The sequence below is a fragment of the Tursiops truncatus genome, chromosome 2 (genome assembly GCF_011762595.2).
Source record: "Tursiops truncatus isolate mTurTru1 chromosome 2, mTurTru1.mat.Y, whole genome shotgun sequence".
NCBI lineage: Eukaryota > Metazoa > Chordata > Mammalia > Artiodactyla > Delphinidae > Tursiops > Tursiops truncatus.
The window spans coordinates 176,282,330-176,308,563 of NC_047035.1; the positions used below are offsets into that span (position 1 = coordinate 176,282,330).

General features: G+C 41.2%; 1 long non-coding RNA gene and 1 pseudogene across 2 annotated transcripts in view; one reads left to right on the forward strand and one right to left on the reverse strand.

Annotated features, from left to right (window-relative positions):
- Nucleotides 1-26,234, forward strand: part of LOC141278125 (uncharacterized) — a 55,120-nt gene that overhangs the window by 13,265 nt on the left and 15,621 nt on the right. For both annotated transcript variants that reach the window (XR_012330468.1, XR_012330469.1), the window contains exon 2: nucleotides 6,839-6,985. This is a non-coding gene — a long non-coding RNA (uncharacterized lncRNA). The remainder of the gene's footprint in view (nucleotides 1-6,838; nucleotides 6,986-26,234) is intronic.
- Nucleotides 20,538-21,571, reverse strand: LOC117311244 (RNA-binding protein with multiple splicing 2 pseudogene; annotated as a pseudogene).

Here is a 26,234-nt window from a genome sequence, read left to right on the forward strand (position 1 = left end):
CTCGCTGCAAGTAGAGAAAGCCTGCATGCAGCAATGGAGACCCAACGCAGCCAAAAATAAATAAATTTATATAAAAAAAAACCAAATACCAACAAACAAGTGAAAAAGAAAAGTCTGATTTACAGTATGCTGTTGGATGCACCTAGAAGGGGCTTTGGAAAGACATTCACAGACCATTTTAACTGTATTGAGAACTCTACTAGGACAACAAGTATATGTATGTAAATATGTACATATGTATTCACACAGTGCGGAGGGCACATAATCATTTCCCTTGCGAATGGAAACGACGTCATTACAGCATTAAAACTGGAGGGGATCGATAGTAATAGAATTTCCTGAGAGCTCCACGTGGAGAAAGGTCAAGGAAAACAGCACCTGTGGAACCAATTACTTGTCATCAGACTCAGTGGCATGAAAATACACCCGTTCCCTCTCTTCTGCTGTCACTCACTTGAAGGCATCAAAACAGAAAGCTGCTTGTGAGCAAAGTAAAAGAGCCACTCCAGGAAGATTGCAGAAGTTCTCTGGGAAGATGTCTTCTGCAGCAACCTTTCGAGATTAGCACTATGCTAACAAGTTTATGAGCTGACTCAGTGTCACACATGAAGCTGCCAGACTCCTGAGTCACCCCTGAGCTTTCGTGTTTCAGTTTCCCTTGTCTATTAAATAAGAAGACGTTTCTGTCCTAGTGAATCATTTTTATGTTTACGATATAATGAATTAAGAGATTGAAAACACTTTTAAAGTATGAAGTGCCTTAAACATACGAGAAATGCATTGCTCCCAGATTACTGGGCAGAGAACACAGGGCACAGAGTCACCCACACAGGAGAGAAGGCTTTGCTGTCTTCTCATGGTGGCCAGCGTGGGGTGGAAGTTGGTACGTGGAGCAAGGAGCAGGTGACTCTGTGCTAGACTTGCATGAAGCCAGCTGGATTGGAAGGCGGGAGCTCACGGGCAGCGGTGGGCTTGTTTGATAGACCTCTCCACGTGGGAGACTCAGAAGAAGTCTGACTTGCTAAAATTGCAACCTCACTTTCCAGACCTGTCTGTCTTCCATCATCAAGAAGAGCTGAGGAGTTAACCAGCATTGGGAATTAGTCTTTGGGGAGGAAAATACCTGATCTTATGCTAGACTTTGCATCATTGCAGGAGGCAAAGCCCACCAGTTTATCTAAGGCCTACGTAGAATGCCAGTGCCATAGAGAACAGGGCACCTGTAACACTACTTGGCCGTGCTAAGTCGTGGCTCCCATGAAGAGTCTCTCAAGGACCAAGGGTCAGTTGAAAGGACCATCTTGAACTCTTCTGGCAAAGGAAGCAGGCATCTGCATGTAGTAACTAAGGGCTTAGGTTCTAGCCAGTCCCCCCACCCATTTCACCACCCTTCCCCTACACTCAGTCTGTCCCTAAGCTTAATCAGCAGTTAACCAGCTTAACCAGTGGCCTACTGCTTAAAAGTTTTATTTCATCTGAGAAGCCCACACTTCAATATTTGTAAAATATTGTGGAATAAATAATCTGCTATTCCGGGAAGCATGAACTAATCCAGGGGTACAATAACATTAAGAAATTCATCTTCTTTCTGCCGATGTCCTCCCCTTTAAGCTGGTCCCCGTGGTCACCTAATTCCACCAAGAAGAAAAAATCATTCCCTCTGTTCAGTAGGTTCATTTCTTATGGGTCTCCCTCACTCCTCCTGTACCCTTTATTTCTTACCACAAAACCCTAGGCGGGGGGCATCAAACAATAGACATTTATTTTTGCTCAAGTTCTCTGGGTCCACTGGGCATCTTTGCTGATCCAGGCAGGCATGGCTGACTTCAGCTGGGCTCATCTGATCAGTCGGCAGGTCAGCGGGGGCAGCTGGGAGGAGCCACCTCTGCCCCACATGGCCTCTCGTCCGTCCTTCACCCAGGTAGCCCGGTTGGTTCGTACGGCTACTGGGCAGGAGCACACAAAGCCTCTTTAGGCTGGTACCTTATTCTTCTAGAGCATTCTGTTGGCTAAAACAAATCACAAAAGTTGGCCCAGATTCCAGAGGTGCAGAAACAGGCTCCGTGTCTTGGTGGGAGGAGGTCACTTCTAAATCACACTGCAAAGTGTATGGATCCAGGGAGTGGAGAGTTGGGGCTATTTTTATCATCAGCTTTACCTTTAATAGATGGGACAAATAAGCCTTATGTTCCACATTAGAAGAGAATGATAACTATTTTTGTGCTTTTGCACAGATGTTTGTCCTGTCTAAATTCAAAGGTAATAATTTATTGAGTATGGAAGTCTCCAACAGCAAGTCCCCAAAGGAAAATTGCTATATTTTTTTTTATGAGGGGAGTTTTCTGAGGGACTTTAGCCTCCTAGTGACTAAAAATCCTTTCATTAACTGGGACAGGTTGTAGACAAGAAGAAGAAAAAAAACCTTAATTTCAGGTTTAAAGTTTGGGGCCTTTTTTTAAATCCTTTAAGGAAACGCAAAATCCTTAAGGAAAAGCAACTTTGCCAAAAGAGAATGGACTTCCCACAATGTCTGTTAACAGTGGAGGGTAAGATTTCGAGCTTCTTGGTTGATGTAAGCCTGTCTGTTCAGACTTCTGACAGCTTCCTGATAACACAGACCTGGCGGGTTTTCATATACGCGTCCACGCTGTTAATGTGCATATATGTCTTTTAGGTGTCTGGATCCAATTTGACAGCCTTTTGGATCTCATGTAGCATAACTGTCTATTCACTTGGGTTCTTAAATTTGAGTTCAGGAGCTTCTTACGTCTTCAGAAATTTATGCAAAAGTTTGTGTATGTAAATGTTTCGGGGGAGGATGTCCCTGGTTTCCATCAGATTGAAAAGATAGGATCTGCTTTTCTGCACAAATACCAGCCATTTTTGCCTGTTCTCACCCAACCTTGCCAGATGGCAGCATCTCGCACCCTCTGCAGGCAGAAGGTAAAGCATCAAATCACCTCAGCGCCAGGAGAATGGCTCCCTCCCTAGATGGGCAGAGCCGTTGATTTGCTTATGCAGGCACAGAACTCAGGCAAAGCGTCAGCTTTAATTTTAGTAGCACTACAAGTCGCAATCCTTTAAATATCAGGAAGAACAACTCTGCCTTTCAATGGAAATGTCTTGGGTGGCTTAAGGGTTCATCTTCTAAATCTCAGCTGTCTTAACAATTTCGGATGTGGCCGCCAGCAGCCTCATCAGTGGAGAGGAAGCACCTCCGGGCAGGTAGACCAAGCCCAGGGCTGTGGTTCTTGCAGTTTGGAGAACGTACAAATCACCTGGAAGACTTTAAAATCCAAGTTTCTGGGTCCCTTTCCAGACCTACCAAATTGGAGTCTCTGTGAAATCTGCAGTTTTAACAAGTTCCCGTGATTGGTAGCAACTGGTCCACAGACCAGTCCACTGGAGAAGCACGGTCTGAGGGGCACCCAGGTCCAGAGTAACCATCTGAAGCTTAAAATAAGTCTTCCTGTCTTGAATTCATATTTCATTTCAGTCTGTAAATGGGGGAGGATTTAAAAAAAATAAATTGGAAAAAAAACCCCTCTAGATTCTCTACCAGCCTAGAAATCTGATTTCCAAGATTTCCAATTTCCTTTAGGGCCTGTGCACCTCTACTATTTTGTAAGTGCAACTGCTGTTGCACTGGGCTGATCCTAAAGGTTTAGGCTCTGCAGGAATTCTCATCAACCCAAACTGGGGAGAGCAGGCCAGGGACAGGGGCCACCAAAAGTTATTCATGCTACACAGGTGGCAGTGGCAGGCATGGGACATATAGTCGAGCACGACTTGAATTTCTCAACCAGTTCTTCCCAGGAGAAATATCACAAAAGCAATGGGAGCTCCAGAAATTATCTTCAAGTACAAAAGAGAACAAGAGCATGAGTACAGAGCTCCAAGGGACAGTAATAGTTGGTCCTCCCCCTCCGTGTTCAACATCAAGGCCACTGGTGCAATGTGGGTTTCATTAATGGCTCAAAGACAATATTTCACAGAGTTATAGGTTCAAGATGTTATTGAAAAGCCCATGTTGTGCTTTTTATCCCCACCTACCCTCTCCCCCAGGGTTTTCTTAAATCATTAAACTTTTTTAAACGTGGTTCCATCCAAGTGGTCATATTTCTAAGGATCTGGGGCAATGCACACCAGGGCCAGTGAAACCCAAAATGGTTTGGTAGGAGGATGATGCCATTTCCTCTGCCTCTTGGGGCTACAGGGGGGAAAGCTGTCAACCCGTTAAGTACATAAGCAGGATCGTGTGGGTGGCCCCAGAGAGAGACACCTGTTTTGCTACTAAGTGCAGGATCACAAACACAATTTTTCCTTAATACTATCCTATCTGAAGCTCCGCCAGCACTGCAAGGCCAAGGAAATTTCTAGAGAAATTTAGAGCAAGATCTCACAAGGTCTTAAAGGCGTAACCTTGGGAAAGAGCCACTGCCTTAAAAGAAAAAGTCTATGGACTTTCTTTTTCACAGATGCAGACTATTCCATGTATGGCTACACTATTTACTGGTGGACATTCAAGTTCTTTCCAGTCTCTTTTCCTATTGTAAACAAGGCAGCAATAGATAAGTAAATATATGCTAATGTAAATTAAAATGCTGCTTTGATTTCCACAGGATGGATTCCTACAATCACTGTGAATGGGTTAAGAGTGTTTATGAGCATGGACATCTGGTATTTTAATAAATATTGTTATGTTATTTTCAAAAATTACAATAACAAGTCTTCCACCAGGAGTAAAGTGCCTGTTTTCTCACATTTCTGTGATCACAGGTTATTTCTCGTCTCCTTCCTCTCCTCTGATAGGCATAAAATGATCTTATTGTTCTTTTTATCTGCATTTCTGTGTGTCAGGTTGACCATATTTGTATATGTCTACTGGTCATTTCATAGATATTTTCTCTTTTGTGAATGCCTGCTCTCATCCATATTAGGTTCATTTTCTTATGAATCTGCAAAAGCTGAATAACATTAACACTTGGTCTTTTGCATATGTTAATAATGTTTATTCCCAGAATTGTTTGTCTTTTAATTTTGCTCTTAAACTTGTCCTTTGACACAGAGAGATTTTTTAATTTTTAGGTAGTCAATTCTTCATGGATTCTGGCTTACGCCACCCAAAGTTATAAAATATGTGTCTTAAATTTTCTTTTAAAATATTTACTGTTAAAAAGGTAAAAAACTTTAACCCATCCATCTTAAATTCATTTTTGTGTGTATTATGTGAGGTTTGGGTCTTGGCTTATTTCTTCTGATATGTAAGGCCAATCACTACAATGTTGTCTGTAAACATCACACTAGCCTCTGGTGAGCCAGGATGCCATGGGGTCATATATTAAATTCCATGGATCTGTTTCTAAACTCTCTTTTTAAAATTCCTGTGCCTATGCTACACTGTTTTGTTTACAGTACCTTCATAGTAAAATTTAATAGTCTCTTACTTTTTCTAAAGATTTTGGGGCAACTTTAGATACTGATTTTTACACAAAAACTTTGTCTATTAAAAAACTGCCTACTGAAATTCTGATTGAAATTACATCTTATGTGATTAAGTCTTCCCATCCAGAAATATCTGAGATTAAGATCTTTCCATTTATTCAGATCTTGTCTAATGTCCTCTAATACTGTTTTATAATTGTCTTCATTTGGGTTATTAGTCCACAATTAGGACTCTGCTGCTAATATGAATGAAATTTTGCCATGCAGGCAATAATAATCCTCCTTATTCACAGATTCCATATTTGCAAACTTACCTACTCACTAAAATGTATTAGTAATCTCCAATCAATATGGCTGTGCTTTCTCCATCATTCACAGACATATGCAAAGAGGCAAAAAATTTGAGTCACCTGATGCTCAAGTTCCCAGCTGACATTGAACAAAGCAACACTTTGTAAACAATTGTCCTTGTCATGGTATATTTAGTGCCATGCTTTTGTATTTTTGTGCTTTTTGTTGATGATTTTGCTGTTTAAAATGACACCTAAGCATAGTGCTGAAGTGTCATCCAATGTGCCAAGGTGCAAAAAGGCCATGATGTGCCTTAAAGAGAAAATCTGTGTATTAGAAAAGCTTCATTCAGGCATGAGTTATAAGCATGAGTTGGTTGTGAGTTCAGTGTTAATGAATCAACGATATATATTAAACAAGGTTTCTCTAAACATAAACACACATAAAACAAGTTTATGCACCGATCAGTTGACAAAATGTTATGATCAGAGTCTCACAGGAACCTGACCATGTATTTCTCCTAGGAGTTCAGTATTAACTAATTCAGTGTTATGACAGTTTTATAGAAAATAACAAGAACTGGCTGTATGTCTTTACTTGTTATCCTTATATCAGATTTTGATATTAAGATAAAGCCAGCTTCATTAAATTAATTAACAAGCTTTGAATCCTTTAATATGGTCTAGAGTAGTTTAAATATATAAATTCTTTTCTTTAGGGCAATCTGTATTCAAGGCTGAATACTCACTCCTTCTTCTATTTTCCAGCCCAATTACATCCACCCATATTGTCAGAGGTTCTTCAATGATATGGAGATAATCCATTATGTATTTGTATTAAATACCTTATTATTTTAGTTAAATAGTAAATTTCCAATAATATAGTGTTGCTTCAAATTTGAATATAAACCCCATCCCATTATGAATTTCCTCCTGACAAATTAAAATTTGAAGATTAAATCCTAAAGAGATCAAAATCCAAAATTCTTGTTATAGCCCAAAAGAAAATATCTAAAAGTTTTTGCCCTTGTGTGTTAAAAGTCCAGAGAAATAGAAGTTTAACATTCTTCTTTCTCCCTAATGTCTGATTTTGCTATCACTAGACGGTCCTCAGTGCCTGGGTAGAGTGAGTGTTGGTCAGCAGCTGCAGACTGGGATGTCCTCTGGAAGGTGTGGCTCACCTCATACCACAGGTTGAACTAGGCTCTCATATACCCTGCCTTTGAAAAGCCCAACGTGTTCAATGAAAGGTAAGAATATCACAACATTGGCTTTATTTTCTTTAATTAATTTTTATTGGAGTATAATTGCTTTACAATGTTAGTTCCTGCTGTGCAGCAAAGTGAATCAGTTATACGTATACATATATGCACTCTTTTTTAGATTTCCTTCCCATTTAGAGCACCTCAGAGCACTGAGTAGAGTTCCGTGTGCTATACAGTAGGTTGTCATTAGTTATCTACTTTATACATAGTATCAGTAGTGTATATGTGTCAATCCCAATCTCCCACTTCATCCCAACAGCCCCCCACTTCCCCCTTTGGCAACCATAACTTTGTTCTTTACATCTGTAACTATATTTCTGTGTTGCAAATAAGTTCATCTATACCATTTTTCTAGATTCCATATATAAGCAATATTATACAATTTTTGTTTTTCTCTGTCTGACTTACTTCACTCTGTATGACAATCTCTAGGTCCATCCACGTCTCTGCAAATGGCACTATTTCGTTCCTTTTCATGGCTGAGTAATATTCCATCATATATATGTACCACATCTTTTTTTTTTTCTTTTCTTTTGTGATACGCGGGCCTCTCACCATTGTGGCCCTCTCCCGTTGCGGAGCACAGGCTCCGGACGTGCAGGCTCAGCGGCCATGGCTCACGGGCCCAGCTGCTCCATGGCATGTTGGATCCTCCCGGACCAGGGCACGAACCTATGTCCCCTGCATCAGGAGGCAGACTCTCAACCATTGCGCCACCAGGGAAGCCCCACCACATCTTTATTCATTCCTCTGCTGATGGACAATTAGGTTGCTTCCATATCCTGGCTATTGTAAATAGTGCTACAGTGAACACTGGGATGCATGCATCCTTTCAGATTCTGGTTTTCTCCAGGTATGTGCCCAGGAGTGGAATTGCTGGGTCATATGGTAGCTCTATTTTTGGTTTTTGAAGGAATCTCCGTACTGTTCTCCACAGTGGCTGTATCAATTTACATTCCCACCAACAATGTAGGAGAGTTCCTTTTTCTCCATGCCCTCTCCAGCATTTATTGTTTGTAGATTATTTGATGATGGCCATTCTGGTATGAGGTTATACCTCATTGTAGTTTTGATATGCATTTCTCTAATAATTAGTGATGTTGAGCAGCTTTTCATGTGTTTGTTGGCCATCTGTATGTCTTCTTTGGAGAAATCTCTATCTAGGTCTTACACCCATTTTTGGATTGGGTTGTTTGGTTTTTTGATATTGAGCTGCGTGAGCTGTTTGTATATTTTGGAAATTAGTCCCTTGTCAGTTGCTCATTTGCAAATATTTTCTCCCATTCTGAGGGTTGTCTTTTTGTTTTGTTTATGATTTCTTTTGCTGTGCAAAAGTTATGTCCCATTTGTTTATTTTTGTTTTTATTTTCATTACTCTAGGAGGTGGGTCATAAAAGATCTTGCTGTGATTTATGTCAGTGTTCTGCCTATATTTTCTTCTAAGAGTTTTATAGTATCCGGCCTTACATTTAGGTCTTTAATCCATTTTGAGTTTAATTCTGTGTATGGTGTTAGGGAATGTTCTAATTTCATTCTTTTACATGTACCTGTCCAGTTTTCCCAGCACCACTTATTGAAGAGGCTGTCTTTTCTCCATTGTATGTTCCTGCCTCTGTTGTCATAGATTAGGTGACCATATGTGCATGGGTTTATCTCTGGGATTTCTACCCTGTTTCATTGATCTATATTTCTGTTTTTCTGCCAGTACCGTACTGTCTTGATTACTGTAGCTTTGAAGTATAGTCTGAAGTCAAGGAGCTAATTCCTCCAGCTCCTTTTTTTTTCCTCAAGATTGCTTTTGCGGGACTCCCCTGGCAGTCCGGTGATTAAGACTGTACGCTTCCACTGCAGGGGGCATGGGTTCAATCCCTGGCTGGGAAACTAAGACCCTGCATGGAATGCGGTGTTGCTTAAACATAAAATTAAAAAAAAAATTTAAGAAAAAAATCTAGAACAAAAATTGCTTTTGCTATTCAGAGTCTTTTGTATTTCCACACTAAATGTAAATTTTTTTGTCTTAGTTCTATGAAAAATGCCATTGGTAATTTGATAGGGATTGCACTGAATCTGTAGATTGCTTTGGGTAGTAGAGTCATTTTCAGAGTACTGATTCTTCCAATCCAAGAACATGGTATATCTCTCCATCTGTTTGTGTCATCTTTGAGTTCTTTCATCAGTATCTTATAGTTTTCTGAGTACAGGTCTTTTGCCTCCTTAGGTAGGTTTATTCGTAGGTAATTTATTCTTTCTGATGCAATGGTAAATGGGCATGGTAAATGGTAAATGGGTAAATGGGTAACATCTTTAGGATGTTCTACGTATAGTATCATGTCATCTGCAAACAGTGACAGTTTTACTTCTTCTTTTGCAATTTGGATTCCTTTTATTTCGTTTTCTTCTCTGATAGCCGTGGCTAGGACTTCCAAAACTGTGTTGAATAATAGTGGTGAGAGTGGACATCCTTGTCTTCTTCCTAATCTTAGAGGAAATTCTTTCAGTTTTTCACCACTGAGAATGATGTTTGCTTTGGGTTTGTCATATATGGCCTTTATTATGTTGAGTTAGATTCCCTCTAAGTTCACTTTCTGGAGTGGTTTTATTATAAATGGGTGTTGAAATTCATCAAAAGCTTTTTCTGCATCTACTGAGATGATCACATGGTTTCTATTCTTCAGTTTGTTAATGGTGTATCTCATTGATTGATTTGCATATAATGAAGAATCCCTGCATCCCTGGGATAAAGCTCCCTTGATCATGGTGTATGGTCCTTTTAATGTGTTGTTGGATTTGGTTTGCTAGTATTTTGTTTAGGATTTTGGCATCTATGTTCATCAGTGATATTGGTCTTGCAATTGTGTTTTGTGATATCTTTGTCTGGTTTTGGCATCAGTGTGATGGTAGCCTCGAAAATGAGCATGGTAATGTTCCTTCCTCTGCAGTTGTTTTGGAACAGTGTCAGAAGGGTTGGCTCTTCTCTAAATGTTTGATAGAATTCACTTGTGAAGCCATCTGATCCTAGACTTTTGTTTGCTGGAAGATTTTTAATCACAGTTTCAAATTCATTACTTGTGATTTCTCTGTTCATATTTTCTATTTCTTCCTGGTTCAGACTTGGAGGGTTGTACATTTCCAAGAATTTGTCCATTTGTTCTAGGTTGTGCATTTTATTGGTCTATAGTTGCTTCTAGTAATCTCTTATGATCCTTTCTATTTCTGTGGTGTACGTTATAACTTCTTTTTCATTTCTAATTTTATTGATTTTGGTCCTCTCCATTTTTTTCTTAATGAGTCTGGCTAAAAGTTCGTCAATTTTGTTTATCTTCTCAAAGAACCAATTTTTACTTTCATTGATCTTTGCTGTTGTTTTCTTCATCTCTATTTCTGCTCTGATCTTTATAATTTCTTTCCTTCTACTAACTTTGGTTTTTTTTTTGTTGTTCTTTGTCTAGTTGCTTTAGGTGTAAGGATAGGTTGTTTATTTGAGATTTTTCTTGTTTCTTGAGGTAGAATTGTATTGCTGTAAACTTCCCCCTTAGAACTGCTTTTGCTGCATCCCATAGGTTTTGGATTGTCGTGTTTTTGTTGGCATTTGTCTCTAGGTATTTTTTGATTTCCTCTTTGATTTCTTCAGTGATCCATTGATTATTTAGTAACATATTGTTTATCCTCCATGTGTTTGTGTTTTTTACAGTTCTTTTCCTGTAATTAATTTCTAATCTCATAGTGTTGTGGTCAGAAAAGATGCTTGATGTGTTTTCAGTTTTCTTAAATTTACTGAGTCTTGATTTGTGACCCAAGATGTGATCTATCCTGGAGAACGTTCTATGTGCACTTGAGAAGAAAGTGTATTCTGCTGCTTTCAGCAGAATGTCCTATAAATAACAATTTATATGGATGGAATGTCCTATAAATAACAATTAAGTCTATCTGGCCTAATGTGTCATTTAAGGCTTGTGTTTCCTTGTTTATTTTCTGTCTAGATGATCTATCCATTGGTGTAAATGGGGTGTTAAAGTTCCCCACTATTATTGTGTTACTGTCGATTTCCCCTTTTATGTCTGTTAGAATTTGCCTTATATATTGAGGTGCAACTATGCTGGGTGCTTATATATTTACAATTGTTATGTCTTCTTCTTGGATTGATCCTTTGGTCGTTATGTAGTATCTTTCCTTGTCTCTTATAACAGTCTTTATTTTAAAGTCTATTTTATCTGATATGAGTATTGCTACTCCAGCTTTCTTTTGATTTCGATTTGCATGGAATATCTTTTTCCATCCCCCACTTCCAGTCTGTACATGTCCCTAGGTCTGAAGCGGGTCTCTTGTAGACAGCATATATATGGGTCTTGTTTTTTAATCCATTCAGCCAGTCTGTGTCTTTTGGTTGGAGCATTTAATCCATTTACATTCAAGGCGATTATCGATATGTATGTTCCTATTACCATTTTCTTAATTGATTTGCGTTTGTTTTTGTATGTATTCTTCTTCTCTTGTGTTTCCCACCTAGAGAAGTTCCTTTAGCATTTGTTGTAAAGCTGGTTTGGTGGTGTTGAATTCTCTCAGCTTTTGTTTGCCTGTAAAGCTTTTGATTTCTCCATTGAATCTGAATGAGATCCTTGCTGGGTAGAGTCATCTTGGTTGTAGGTTTTTCCCTTTCATCACTTTAAATATATCCTGCCTTTCTCCTGTCCTGCAGAATTTCTGGTGAAAAATCAGCTGATAACCTTATGGGGATTCCCTGGTAGATTATTTATTGCTTTTCCCTTTCTGCTTTTAATATTTTTTCTTTGTATTTGGTTTTTGTTAGTTTGATTAATATGTGTCTTGGTATGTTTCTCCTTGGGTTTATCCTGTATGGGACTCTCTGTGCTTCCTGGGCTTAACTGACTATTTCCTTTCCCATGTTAGGGAAGTTTTCTACTATAATCTCTTCACGTATTTTCCCAGACCCTTTCTCTTTCTCTCCTTCTTCTGGAACCACTATAATTCGAATGTTGTTGCGTTTAATGTTGTCCCAGAAGTCTCTGATTCTGTCCTTATTTCTTTTCATTCTTTTTTCTTTATTCTGCTCCATGGCAGTAATTTCCACCATTCTATCTTCCAGCTCACTTATCCATTCTTCTGCCTCAGTTATTCTACCACTGATTCCTTCTAGTGTATTTTTCATTTCCCTTATTGTGTTGTTCATCACTGTTTGCTTGTTCTGTAGTTCTTCTAGGTCTTTGTTAAATAGTTTTATATCTTCTCAATCCATGCCTCTATTTTGTTTCCAAGATCTTGGATTGCGTTTACTATCATTACTCTGAATTCTTTTTTAGGTAGATATCCTATTTCCTCTTCATTTATTTGGTCTTGTAGGTTTTTACCTTGCTCCTTCATCTGTAACATATTTCTCTGTCGTCTCATTTCTGCTGATGGGTGGGGCTGTGTTCCTGTCTTGCTGGTTGTTTGGTCCTAGGCATCCAGCACCGGAGCTTGCAGGCAGCTGGGTGAAGCTGGGTCTTGGTGCTGTGTTGGGGACCTCCAGGAGAGCTCAAGCTGATTAATATTTCCTGTGGCCAGGAATTCTCTGGCAATCCAGTGGCCTAAACTCAGCACTCCCACCACAGGGGTCAGGCCCAATCCCTGGCCATGGAACCAAGACCCCGCAAGCCACATGGCATGGCAAAAAAAAAAAGAAAGTACATAAACCCCAAGACAAATAACAAAAACAAATAAAAACAAAAACAAAACAAAGCAAAAAACAAGAAAACAAACAAAAAAATCCACAAAACCAAAACAAATAAGAAAAACAAGACAACAAAACAAAACAAAAAACTAACTAAACAAGAAGCAAAGAGAACAGAAACAAACACACAAAAATGACCAAAAAAGATAAAAACAAAACACAACAAAAAACAATAAGAACAAACAAAACAAACAAAAAGTAGCAAAAAAGAAAAACAGAAAACAAACAAAAAAAGAACAAAACAAGAAAAAATAAAAATAGAAAAGTAAAAATATATTAAAGAATAAAAATAAGACAACAATAACAAAACACAACACAACAACAAAAAAAAAAAAAAGAAAAGAAATTTCCTGGGGCCTCTGCAAGCAGTGCCCATGATTCCACAGTGAGCTACAGCCAACCACTGCCTCCCCAGGGCACCCTCCAAAGCCTTTCTTTTTCCCAAGCTCTAGGTATGTCTCTGGATCCGCTGTGTCAGCCCCACTTCTGTGTGTGTTTCTTCCACCAGTTTCTGCTCCTGAAGCTGCCCCAAAGCACATATGCCATTTCAGGCCAGCAGGGGCACAGGCATCCATGTGGGTGGCCGCTGGCGCCCACATAACCAGAGGTGGCTTTGGTAGGGCAGTACTCAGGCCCACTGGGGCATTGGCTTTAAAGCTGCCAAATTTAGGAAGCAAGCCAACTGCAGACCCTAAGTACAATTATCCCAGAGAAAATCATGTTCCCAGAACCTAGTGCTTGTTGCCAAAGCCCAAAGCAACAACTTACTTGTGTCTGAAGAGGGAAAGAATGGAGAAAATTTTGATTCAATACACCAAATAGTATGGTTAGCCTACGTCAGTTGACCAGTGTTTACAACCTGGGAGTTTAAACTCCATTGGAAAAAAAAATTTCTAGCAAGAGGGTAAGTTTGGCACCATGCATTAACATACTTAGGGGAGAAAGCCACCTATATATACTGTATCCCCTTTCAAAAGTGGCATTTTAAGAAATGCTATGCTCTTACTAATGTTTTTGTAATGATGCAGTCCCGGGCACTGAGTTTTATTATGGAACCTTCATTCCTCATCCAACATATTCAGTCGTCTTCATTTCTAATTTTCCCTTTGGGCCACTCAATGTTGGGATGAGTGTGGCTCTGTCCAGGGTCATACTTGGCATTCTCGAGTGAACAGGCATTTTCTCTTTTCTTTTCTTTTTTCTTTTCTTCTCTTTTCTTTTCTTTTCTTTCCCTTCCTTCCTTCCTTCCTTCCTTCCTTCCTTCCTTCCTTCCTTCCTTCCTTCCTTCCTTCCTTCCCCCCCTCCCCCTCCCCCTCCTCTTCTTTCTTTTCCCCGGGCTCCAGTATTTATTGTTCCAGGAAGTTAACTGGAAGGTAAGCTAAAAAGAATTTTGCTGGGAAGACTTGCACAACATTTACACAAACCCATTTCCTAGAATGTGCTCTGAGAAAAGACTGCATGGGAGAATAAGTAAGAGAAACATTTCATTTGCCTCTCTGTGTAGGAGTGAACAGGCATTTTCAATGCTGTGCTACAGTGACTCTGTGCAGAAGCCTTTGAAACTTGCTTCTGGGGTGGTTTCTCTTTCATTCCCCATGTCTGCTTCAGCTGGAAGATCAAAGCTGGTTCTGATAACTGGACTCCTAGAACCCTAGTGAAAATCATTCTTCTACTATAGGCTGCTCCTTAATACAATAAGCTGTGCAGTTTGGGTCCTGGGCATCTAAAGCTATGTTAAAAGCATGTATAATTGATGGATCATGTATAGAGTAGCCAGCTAAATATTCTCAGCTAAAGTATTCTCAGCTAAATATGAATTTCTGATAAACAGATACGTCTGAGCATATCCCAAATACTGTGTGAGGTGTATCTAAATACTAAATTTTTGTTGTTTTTTATTTGAAATTCAGATTTAATTGGGCATCCTATATTTACATTTGCTCAGTCTGGCAACCCAAATCTTGAGCTAACTGGACACCATGTGGTGGGGATGACTCTTCAACCCAAGGACAGGCACTTAAGCCAAAGGTTGTCCCTTCCACACTTTCTTCCTTGGCACTGAATGGACGATGCCTTTTGGAGCAAACTGGTCTGCTTAGCTAGGTGCTGCTTAGCTAGGCTTGGAAACCACATCAAGCTGGAATCTCACTAGTGCCCTGTGGCATAGGTGGAATGCAGCTCCCTTGCAGTTTAAGAGTGCTAAATATTGTTCCCACCACCAATGCCTTAGGAGGTCTGACCCCACCTCAGTCTTTCCTGAAAACCCTTGTTTCACTGAGAATCAAGGTCATGCTGCACCAGCCTTAGCATTAAACCCTTCCCGTGAAGATGGTGGACTAGGAGGATGCAGGGTTCCTGTCTCTGCACAACTAGGGCACCTACCAGGCACTGGTGGGGGGCCACAGACACCTAAGGGGACAGGAGAAACCCCTGAGCAACCGGCTGCACCACAGCTTGCAGGATCTAGGTACCCAGGCCAGGGGTTGGGCCTGAGCTCCAGCAGTGGGAGCGCCAAGTCCCAACCACTGGACTGACAGAGAAACTCAGACCCCAGGGAGTATTAATCAGAGCAAGGTCTCCCAGAGGTCCGCATCTTGGCACCAAGACCTGGCTCTACCCAACTACCTGCAAACTACAGTGCTGGAGGCCTCAGGCCAAACAGCCAGTAAGACAGGAATAAAGCCCCACCCATCAAAAAAATAAGATGACAAAATATATATATATGTAACAGATGAAGGAGCAAGGTGAAAACCTACAAGACCAAATAAATGAAGAGGAAATACCAACCTACCTGAAAAAGAATTCAGAGTAATGATAGTAAAGATGATCCAAAATCTCAGAAGTAGAATGGAGGCATGGATTGAGAAATTACAAAAATGTTTAAAGAAAGACCTAGAAGAACAAAAGAAGAAACAAACACTGACAAACAACACAAAAACTGAAATGAAAAATACACTAGAAGGGATCAATAGTAGAATAACTAAGGCAGAAGAGCAAATAAGTGAGCTGGAAGATAGAATGGTGCAAATAACTGCTGAGGAGCAGAGTAAAGAAAAAAGAATGAAAAGAATTCAGAGACCTCTGGGACAGTATTAAACCAACATTCGAATTATAGGGGTCCCAGAAGAAGAAGAGAAAGAGTAAGGGTCTGAGAAAATATTTGAAGAGATTATAGTCAAAAACGTCCCTAACATGGGCAAGGAAATAGCCACCCAAGTCCAGGAAGCACAGAGTCCCATACAGTATAAATCCAAGGAGAAACATACCAAGACACATATTAAACTAACAAATATTAAATTCAAAGAAAAAATATTAAAAACAGCAAGGAAAAAGCAACAAATAACATACAAGGGAATCCCCATAAAGTTATCAGCTGATTTTTCATTAGAAAAATCACTCTCTGCAGGCCAGAAGAGAGTGGCAGGATATATTTAAACTGATGAAAGGGAAGAACTTACAGCCAAGCTTACTCTACCCAGCAAGGATCTCATTCAGATTCAATGGAGAAATCAAAAGCTTTACAGACAAGCAAAAGCTGAGAGAATTCAGCACCACCAAACCAGCTTTACAACAAATGCTAAAGGAACTTCTCTAGGTGGGAAACACAAAAGAAGAAGAAAACATACAAAAACAAACGCAAATCAATTAAGAAAATGGTAATAGGAACATACATATCGATAATCGCCTTGAAAGTAAATGGATTAAATGCTCCAACCAAAAGACACAGACTGGCTGAATGGATAAAGAAACAAGACCCATATATATGCTGTCTACAAGAGACCCATTTCAGACCAAGGGACACATACAGACTGAAAGTGAGGGGATGGAAAAAGATATTCCATTCAAATGGAAATCAAAAGAAAGCTGGAGGGCTTCCCTGGTGGCGCAGTGGTTGAGAGTCTGCCTGCTGTTGCAGGAGACACGGGTTCGTGCCCCGGTCCGGGAAGATCCCACATGCCGTGGAGCGGCTGTGCCCGTGAGCCATGGCCGCTGAGCCTGTGTGTCTGGAGCCTGTGCTCCGCAACGGGAGAGGCCACAACAGTGAGAGGCCCGCGTACCACAAAAACAAAAAGCTGGAGTACCAATACTCATATCAGACAAAATATAAAGACTGTTATAAGGGACAAGGAAAGATACTACATAATGACCAAAGGATCAATCCAAGAAGAAGACATAACAATTGTAAATATATAAGCACCCAGCATAGTTGCACCTCAATATATAAGGCAAATGCTAACAGCCATAAAAGGGGAAATCGACAGTAACACAATAATAGTGGGGAACTTTAACACCCCACTTACACCAATGGATAGGTCATGTAGACAGAAAATAAGTAAGGAAACACAAGCCTTAAATGACACATTAGACCAGATAGACTTAATTGTTATTTATAGGACATTCCATCTGAAAGCAGCAGAATACACTTTCTTCTCAAGTGCACACAGAACGTTCTCCAGGATAGATCACATCTTGGGTCACACATCAAGGCTCAGTAAATTTAAGAAAATTGAAGACATATCAAGCATCTTTTCTGACAGCAACACTATGAGATTAGAAATTAATTACAGGAAAAAAAACTGTAAAAAACACAAACACATGGAGGATAAACAATATGTTACTAAATAATGGATCACTGAAGAAATGAAAGAAGAAATGTAAAAATAGCTAGAAACAAATGACAACGAAAACATGTTGATCCAAAACCTATGGGATGCAGCAAAAGCAGTTCTAAGGGAGAAGTTTATAGCAATACAATCCTACCTCAAGAAAGAAGAAAAATCTCAAATAAACAATCCAACTGTATACCTAAAGCAACTAGACAAAGAAGAACAAAGAAAACCCAAAGTTAGTAGAAGGAAAGAAATCATAAAGTTCATAGTGGAAATAAATGAAATAGAAATGAAGAAAAGAATAGCAAAGGTCAATAAAACAAAAAGTTGGTTCTTTGAGAAGATAAACAAAATTGATAAACCTTTAGCCAGACTAATCAAGAAAAAAAAGAGAGGACTCAAATCAATAAATTAGAAATGAAAAAGGAGAAATTACAACTGACACCACAGAAATACAAAGGATCATAAGAGACTACTACAGGCAACTATATGCCAATAAAATGGACAACCTGGAAGAAACGGACAAATTCTTGGAAAGGTACAACTTTCCAAGATTGAACCAGGAAGAAGTAGAAAACATAAACAGACCAATTACAAGTAATGAAATTGGAACTGTAATTAAAAATCTTCCAACAAACAGAAGTCCAGGACCAGATGGCTTCACAGGTGAATTCTATCAAACATATAGAGAAGCATTAACACCTACCCTTCTCAAACTCTTCCAAAAAATTGCAGAGGGAGGAACACTCCCAAACTCATTCTACGAGGCCACCATCACCCTGATACCAAAACCAGACAAAGATATCACACACAAAAAAGAAAATTACAGACCAATAGCACTGATGTACATAGACACAAAAATCCTGAACAGAATACTAGCAAACAGAATCCAACAACGCATCAGAAAGATTATACACCCTGATCCAGTGGGATTTATCCCAGGGATGCAAGGATTCTTCAACATATGCAAATCAGTCAATGTGATACAGCATATTAACAAATAAAAGAATAAAAACCATATGATCATCTCAATAGTTGCAGAAAAAGCTTTTGACAAAATTCAGTACCCATTTATGATAAAAACTCTCCAGAAATTGGGCATAGATGGAACCTACAAGGCCATATATGACAAACCCACAGCAAACATCATTCTCAATGGTGGAAAATCCAAAAGCATTTCTTCTAAGATCAGGAAGAAAACAAGGATGTCCACTATCACCACTGTTATTCAACAAAGTATTCGAAGTCCTAGCCATGGCTATCAGAGAAGAAAAAGAAATAAAAGGAGTACAAATTGGAAAAGAAGAAGAAAAACTGTTACTGTTTGCAGATGACATGATACTATATATAGAAAATCCTATAGATACCACCAGAAAACTACTAGAACTAATCAATGAATTTGGTAAGGTTGCAGGGTAAAAAATTAATGCACAGAAATCTCTTGCATTCCTATACACTAACAATGAAAGATCAGAAAGAGAAATTAAGGAAACAATCCCATTTACCATCACCACAAAGAGAATAAAATACCTAGGAATAAACCTACCTAAGGAGGCAAAAGACCTGTATGCAAAAAACTATAAGACACTGATGAAAGAAATCAAAGATGACACAAACAGATGGAGAGATATACCTTGTTCTTGGATTGGAAGAATCAACATTGTGAAAATGACTATAACTACCCAGAGCAATCTACAGATTCAGATTCAGTGCAATCCCTATCAAATTACCAATGACGTTTTTCACAGAACTAGAACAAAAAATTTCACAATTTTTATGGAAACACAAAAGACCCCGAATAGCCAAAGCAATCTTGAGAAAGTAAAACAGAGCTGGAGGAATCAGGCTCCCTGACTTCAGACTATACTACAAAGCTACAGTAATCAAGACAGTATGGTACTGGCACAAAAACAGAAATACAGATCGGTGGAACAGGATAAAAAGCCCAGAGATAAACCCACGCACATATGGTCACCTAATCTATGACAAAGGAGGCAGGAATATACAATGGAGAAAAGACAGTCTCTTCAATAGTTGGTGCTGGGAAAACTGAGCAACTACATGTAAAAGAATGAAATTAGAGCACTCCTTAACACCATGCACAAAAATAAACTCAAAATGGATTAAATACCTAAATGTAAGGCCAGACACTGTAGAACTCTTAGAGGAAAACTGGAAAAACTCTCTATAACATAAATCACAGCAAGGTCTTTTTTTTTTGATGATTTTTAAATTTTGCATTCCATATATTATCCAGTCTCACATGCTCACAGGATCAGCAATTACAATAGCCACCTTGTCTCCCAGGTCTGAAAATGGCAAGACAGCCACAGCTGCAGCCAAAGGCAATGCACTGATGTGCTCACGAAACAAAAAATTGCACAATTTTCCTTCATTTTTCTTAAACTAATGGCTGACGCTAAGGCTCACTGCTGGAGAACGGAAACCCTTTTCTTCTTTATGCCTCAAGCTAAAATGTTAAACTTATCGGACAGGGCGGACAAGGTCTCTTCAATAATTAATTGCACACACACACGAAAAATCCTTTATGTTGCATAAATATTTCGTTACACAGGGTACAAAAATACTTTCACTTTTTGGTTGGTTTTGAAGTTTGGAAATAATGAGGAGCCATGGCAAGGGTGGGGTGCGCCGTGGAGAGGTAAGCGAAATTGGGCAGAGAAAGGCTTTTCCTAATGGCTGTTGGCCCATCTGAGAGGGAGGAAGCAGAGGACCCCGATTTGAAATGACCAAGAAAACGCTGTCTTGGCTGGTTGGTCCTTCCTGTTCAGCCTGGAAGTGTGTGGATATGGAGGGCACCAGCCGCCGGGCGGAACTGGCTGCAAGACTTGGTCCACACTGAAGCAGGGTGGGTGCAGGAGAGGGGGTGAGGGGAGAGGGGCAGGGAATGATGAACCATTAGTGGGCAGGACTTGTTGCTATGGTGACAAAATGTGAGAACAAACTGTACACTCACATATATACCAGTTTAAGTGTCTTAATTCATGCCAGGAAAACATGCAAAATTAAACGCCTCATTTCTTTGAGGCGGGGCTGTGGAAACAAATTTGGACTGGGGGTCAGGCCTTGCTGAGTCCCAACGAGACCTCCGAGCTGGGTCTGGGTGTCCTGGTGAGAAGGCCCCTGAATCCTGCTGTGAGGCCTTGGAGAGGGGCTTTGGGGCAGGACAGGGCTGAGGAAAAGGAGAGAAAGGAAACAAAACAGTCCACTGAGTCGGGCTTAAAACTCAGTCTTTGGAGGGAAGCAGCAGCTCTGCACGGGCCGCCTGGGGGCAGTGGAAGCTCAGGGTGGCTTCCTCCCCACTGGGGCGGGGGCTTCGAGCCGTGGTGACCAGACTGAAGAACTAACAGAACTGACGATATTTCCATTCTTGCTGGGTGGTATCAGAGGAAGGGTACCAGTGCACCTGACCATGTAAGGCGGCAGCGGCAGCAGCAGTGGTGGCTGGGTAGGTACACGTAGCATGTGAGATGGCTGGGGTCAGCTCTGTGGTGTACAGAGGGTAGGGGGCCCAGGCATCTAGGGATGCGGGAATCAGAGTGGCCCCCATCAGGTCATAGGGGTATTGTGCGATGAAGTGTGCTCCTAGGGCGGGGTGAGCATTGGTGGGATTTGGTGTAGCCATTAGCTTGTTCTTGGCCATCTTGGTGTTGGCTTTGGCAAACTCTCGCCTCAGGGTCTGGGGGTTCTCGGGGTCAAAGCGAATACCATTCAATGCATTCTTGGCTGCTTCTGTTCCTGCCTGGCTGTCAAAGATCACAGAACCAACAGGCTGTCTCCATGTGAGCTTGATCAGGGACCCTTCATACCCCTGAATGGCCTGAAGAGCAGGTAGAGTTCTCTGGGTTTAATATGCACAGGGAGCCCACGTCCGGACCTCCTCCTCCTCCGGGGTGCCGCTGGAGCCCGAGCCCGTGCTGGTGCTGTGCTTGCCGCCTGGCTTTGGGCTGCTCATGCTGCGGGGGTGGAGCGGAGGTGGGAAGGGGCGAGGGGAGCTGGGCACTTCGGGGTGAGGGGCTGTGGGGGGGCAGCCGCAGCGTCGGACTGGGTCACATCAAGTTTGGCGGGTGCAAGAGGTGGGGAGGGGGTGAGGCACTGGGAACCGGAACCCACAGCACGATCTTTTACGACCCACCTCCTAGAGCAATGAAAATAAAAATAAGTGAATATGACATAAGTTAACTTAAAAGCTTTTGCACAGAAAAGGAAACCATAAACAAGATGAAAAGACAACCCTTAGAATGAGAGAAAATATTTGCAAACGAAGCAACGGACAAAGGATTAATCTCCAAAATATACAAGCAGCTCATGCAGCTCAATACCCAAAAAAACCAAACAAGCCAATCAAAACATGGGCAGAAGACCTAAGTAGACATTTCACCAAAAAGACATACAGATGGCCAAGAGGCACATGAAAAGCTGCTCGACATCACTAATCATTAGAGAAATGCAAATGAAAACTACAATGAGGTGTCACCTCACACTGGTCAGAAGGGCCATCATCAAAAAGTCTAGAAACAACAAATGCTGGAGAGGCTGTGGAGAAAAGGGAGCCTCCTGCACTGCTGGTGGGAATGTGAACTGACACAGCCACTGTGGAGAACAGCATGGAGGTTCCTTAAAAAACTACAAATAGAACTACCATACGACCCAGCAATCCACTACTGGGCATATACCCTGAGAAAACCATAATTCAAAAAGACACATGCACCTCAATGTTCATTGCAGCACTATTTACAATAGCCAGGACATGGGAACAAGTTAAATGTCCATCAAAGATGAATGGATAAAGAAGATGTGGTACCTATATATGATGGAATATTACTCAGCCATAAAAGGAAATGAGATTGGGTCATTTGCAGAGATGTGGATGGACCTAGAGTCTGTCATACAGAGTGAAGAAAGAAAGAGAAAACCAGATATCGTATATTAACACATATATGTGGAATGTGGATAAATGGTACAGATGAACCTATTTGCAGGGCAGGAATAGAAATACAGATGTAGAGAACGGACGTGCAGACACAGGGGTGGAAGCGGAGGGCAGGATGAACTGGGAGATTAGATTTGACATAAATACACCACCATGTGTAAAACAGAGAGCTAGTGGGAACCTGCTGTATAGCTCAGGGAGCTCAGCACGGTGTTCTGTGACAACCTAGATGGGTGGGATGGGTGGGGAGGGAGGTCCAAGAGGGAGGGGCTATATGTGTACATCTGGCTGATTCACTTCACTGGACAGCAGAAACTAACACAACACTGTAAAGCAACTCGACCCCAATAAAAACAAACGAGAAGAGAAAAACCCCTTTCTGTCACAGAAGCCTCCACAGCACCGTCTGGCTCAGGCTCACCAGCCCACACAGCAGCCGCACTAGGGACTCTCAGCCCTGACTGATGCTGTACAACTGCTCGTCTGCATAAAAAGCATCCCTTGTGTGTGGATGAAACCACTCTAAGTGCAGTAACCCGCAACAGGGTGATGCCACTTGACAGCCTCTTGAAGAACTTGAGTGTTAAACATCTCACTCAGTCTGTACTAACATTGACCTAATAGGACTTCCAGAGTCAGAACAGAAAGGAAAGGAAAAAGTATGACTTCACTCTAGAAGAAATAGAAGTTCAAGTTCTGTACACGTATGCAAGAAATGCTCAATTTCATTTATAAATATTTTTTAAACTAAAGGAAGGAGATAGAGTTTGAGGCCTATATATCTGGCAAAAATTAAAAGATTTATAGCACTTGATGTCATCAAGGGTGAGAGAAAATGGCTATTATCATATGGTCTTGGTGAGGGTAAATTTGTATGGCCTTGTGGGATGGTAAAAATTGCATAAAAGTAGTACTTTATAATAAAGGAAAATTACAAGAGTCCAAATGTCAATGACTAGGGAGTAATGATAATGGCACAGTCTTAGGGAAAGTGGGATGAGAGCGATGAGTGTGTAATGACAAGGAAATGCCTGTGATACGTGTGTATTCCCATTTCATTGCTTAGTTTATCTGGATTTATAGACAGCTAGATAGATTGATAGATAATATATGTTCCACTTGGCTGCTAAGTTACCTAGAGTACTGAGGACAAGTAAAAGCAGTCTTGCCCAAATTTCAACCAAATGTAAGTCCCAATCAGCTCGAACCCTGCAAGTCAGTTTCTTGATGATAACATAGGACAATCTGGGGGGTCATGGGCCACCCATCCTTCTACTCTTGGTCTTCCTTGAATAGGGAACAATTCACTGCGAGCCTGAGCTCTTTCCCACAGGAGGTGAGGTTACCAGGTTTGGTGGGGCCTGAATGTATACAATTTGACGGTCTCCTCATTCAAAAATTAAAATATCTTACTTGTGCAAGTGTTTAAACTCATATGACCATGTGAATCCACTGCCCTGGCACCTCCCAGGACCCAGGCAGAGACAGAGGCCTGAGAGGCCCAGAGTTCAAGGGTGTGGCTGGAGCTCAGTCAAAGGGGAGCCCAGTCTGGGAGCATCCTCCAGGTGCGCAGTTAGGTGGCCAGCACTCAGCTGCGACACCCCTCCGTGGGGAAAGGGAGAGCTTGATCCCCACCCCAAGCCAGGTCAGGGTGGCTCTGTGGAGAACGCTTGAAGAGACTGGCGGTGTCTGCTTCCCAGCTGGAAGAGTCTGAAGGCAGGAGGCGTCCGGGGCAGACTGCATGGCACCCGGACGGTGGAGGCTGCAGTGGGCAGTAGTCTGCACTCTCGCTGCCTGGGGAATTCGAGTTCCCCGGGATGCTTGGCGGGCAATTGAGCATGTGCCATCTTGAAAGGCCCACAACCAGGGGACTTTCAGGCCAGACGAGGAGACCTTGAGAAAGAGGCGGGGTATTGTGCTGGGCAAGCGGGAAACAGGACGAAGATGGAAGGGGCCAGCCAGAGAGCGCCAGGAAATAATACAGGGCAGAGGCCCCTACTGGGCATCTCTGCAGAGTTTACTAAGATGCTCCAGAAGAGCCAGCGTCTGGAGGTCTGCCTGACAGAGGGCAACCCGCTGTTGCAGAGAGAACTGTAAACAGCAGCGTCTGGATGAAGAGGACTTTGCCTTTTTCCTCTAACCCGTTTCCTCCTTGCTTGTCCCGCCTCCACTTAGGAGAGCATGAGTGAGGGGGGGAGAAGTGTGAGGCCAGCAGGAGCATTAGTGAAGGCGCCGCCCCACTGCGGGTTCCGCAGCCCAGCTTCGGGCCGAAGAGCAGGAGAGGCTCGCGGCTGGAGGCGAGGCTGAAGCTTTTACGTTATACTGGATTGGACTAACAGTGTCTGGAAATGTGGCCGTTCTCACGGCCAAGAGTGAGCTGAAAAGCAGGGAAATGAGTCGTCACTGATGAGCAGAGCAAAGGGAGGTCACAGAGAGTTGGTTTAAAGGCAGTGATGAGAAAAGAAAGTGTTGTTTCCTGATTGTACCCTCATTCTGTTCAGCCCACTAAGTCAGTCAGTTACACAGAATATAGTGCTCATTCGATTAAAAAAAAATCTTGTAAGACTGGTTATGATGGAGGATGCGCCCACTTTATCATAGTAACATTGCACTAAGACATGGTGATTCGTAACAGAACTTGCAGCTCACGATCATGACACGTGGTCCCCTCAACTCACATTCATAGTCTGGACCACTGTCAACAAAATATTTACAAAGTTCCCTTTCATTCATTCCCTTGATTCCTATCTTTCCATCTTTTCCTAAGAAAGGCAACCAGAATTTATAATCATAATTGACACTGATTTCTTTATGGTTTGCTTTCAGCTGAATGACATGGGTGAGACTGAGGGTCTCTAGGGCAACAGAAACGTGTGATTGCAGGCTCTGGTGCTGGCCAAAACTTCAGGAGAACAGTCCCAAATTTTGTTACCAACATATATAATTTCCAAATATCTATAAACATTTAAAACGCAGGAATAGATTCTGCTTTCCTTTTAGCAGAGTTTACATAAACTTCCCCATTTAGTAACAATGTGCCTTGACTCTCTTAAAATTTTCTTACATTTTGCTTTTCATATCACTGTGAAATGATTTCAGCATCCACCCAAGTAGATGCCATTTTCTAAAGCTGATATATTTGTCCCCCTTCAGTGCCACCCCCAAAACATCTAAAGACATCACTGTTCCCTGCCAAGACACTTTCATCCAGCAAATAATCGTTTGCATAATTTTTAAGAGCCAGTCTAGACATTAGAGATTTAATAGCAACAAGACAAAGTTCTTGCTTTTATGGAACTTCCATAGTGGACAGTTAATCACGATAAATTGAGAGATAATAGTAGTCAGTACTCTCCAGAGAAACAGAACCAATATGATAGATAGGTAGATAGATAAATAATTAGGAATTGGCTTTTGGAATTACGGAGGCTGACAACTCCAAAATTTGCAGAGCCGATGTCCCAGTTTGAGTCTGAAGACCAGTAGGCTGCTGTAGAACCAGGAAGAGCTTATGTTCCAGTTTGGAGGTCATCAGGCAGGAGAATTCTCTCTTATGTAAAGAAGGATCAACTTTATTAGCATCTTCAAGTGATTGAATGAGGCCCACCCATGTTATAAAGAGCAATCTGCTTTATTTAATCTACCAATTTAAATGTTAGTCTCATCCAAAAATTCTCCCACAGAAACACCCAGAATAATGTGCGACCAAATATCTGAGCACCTCATGACCCAGTCAAATTGACACATAAAATTAAGCATCACAAGAGATAAAAAGTTGAAAAATAAAATGTTTCATGACTCTTAGGCTACAGAGAAATTAAAGCTGTGACCTTCTCACATGGTGATATGAGAAAAAGTGACCGGGGAAGGGAAGAGATTAAAATAGGTATGTGTTTAAGTTACAGTACTGTTCCAGACTTTAAATGCATTAGCATTCAAATG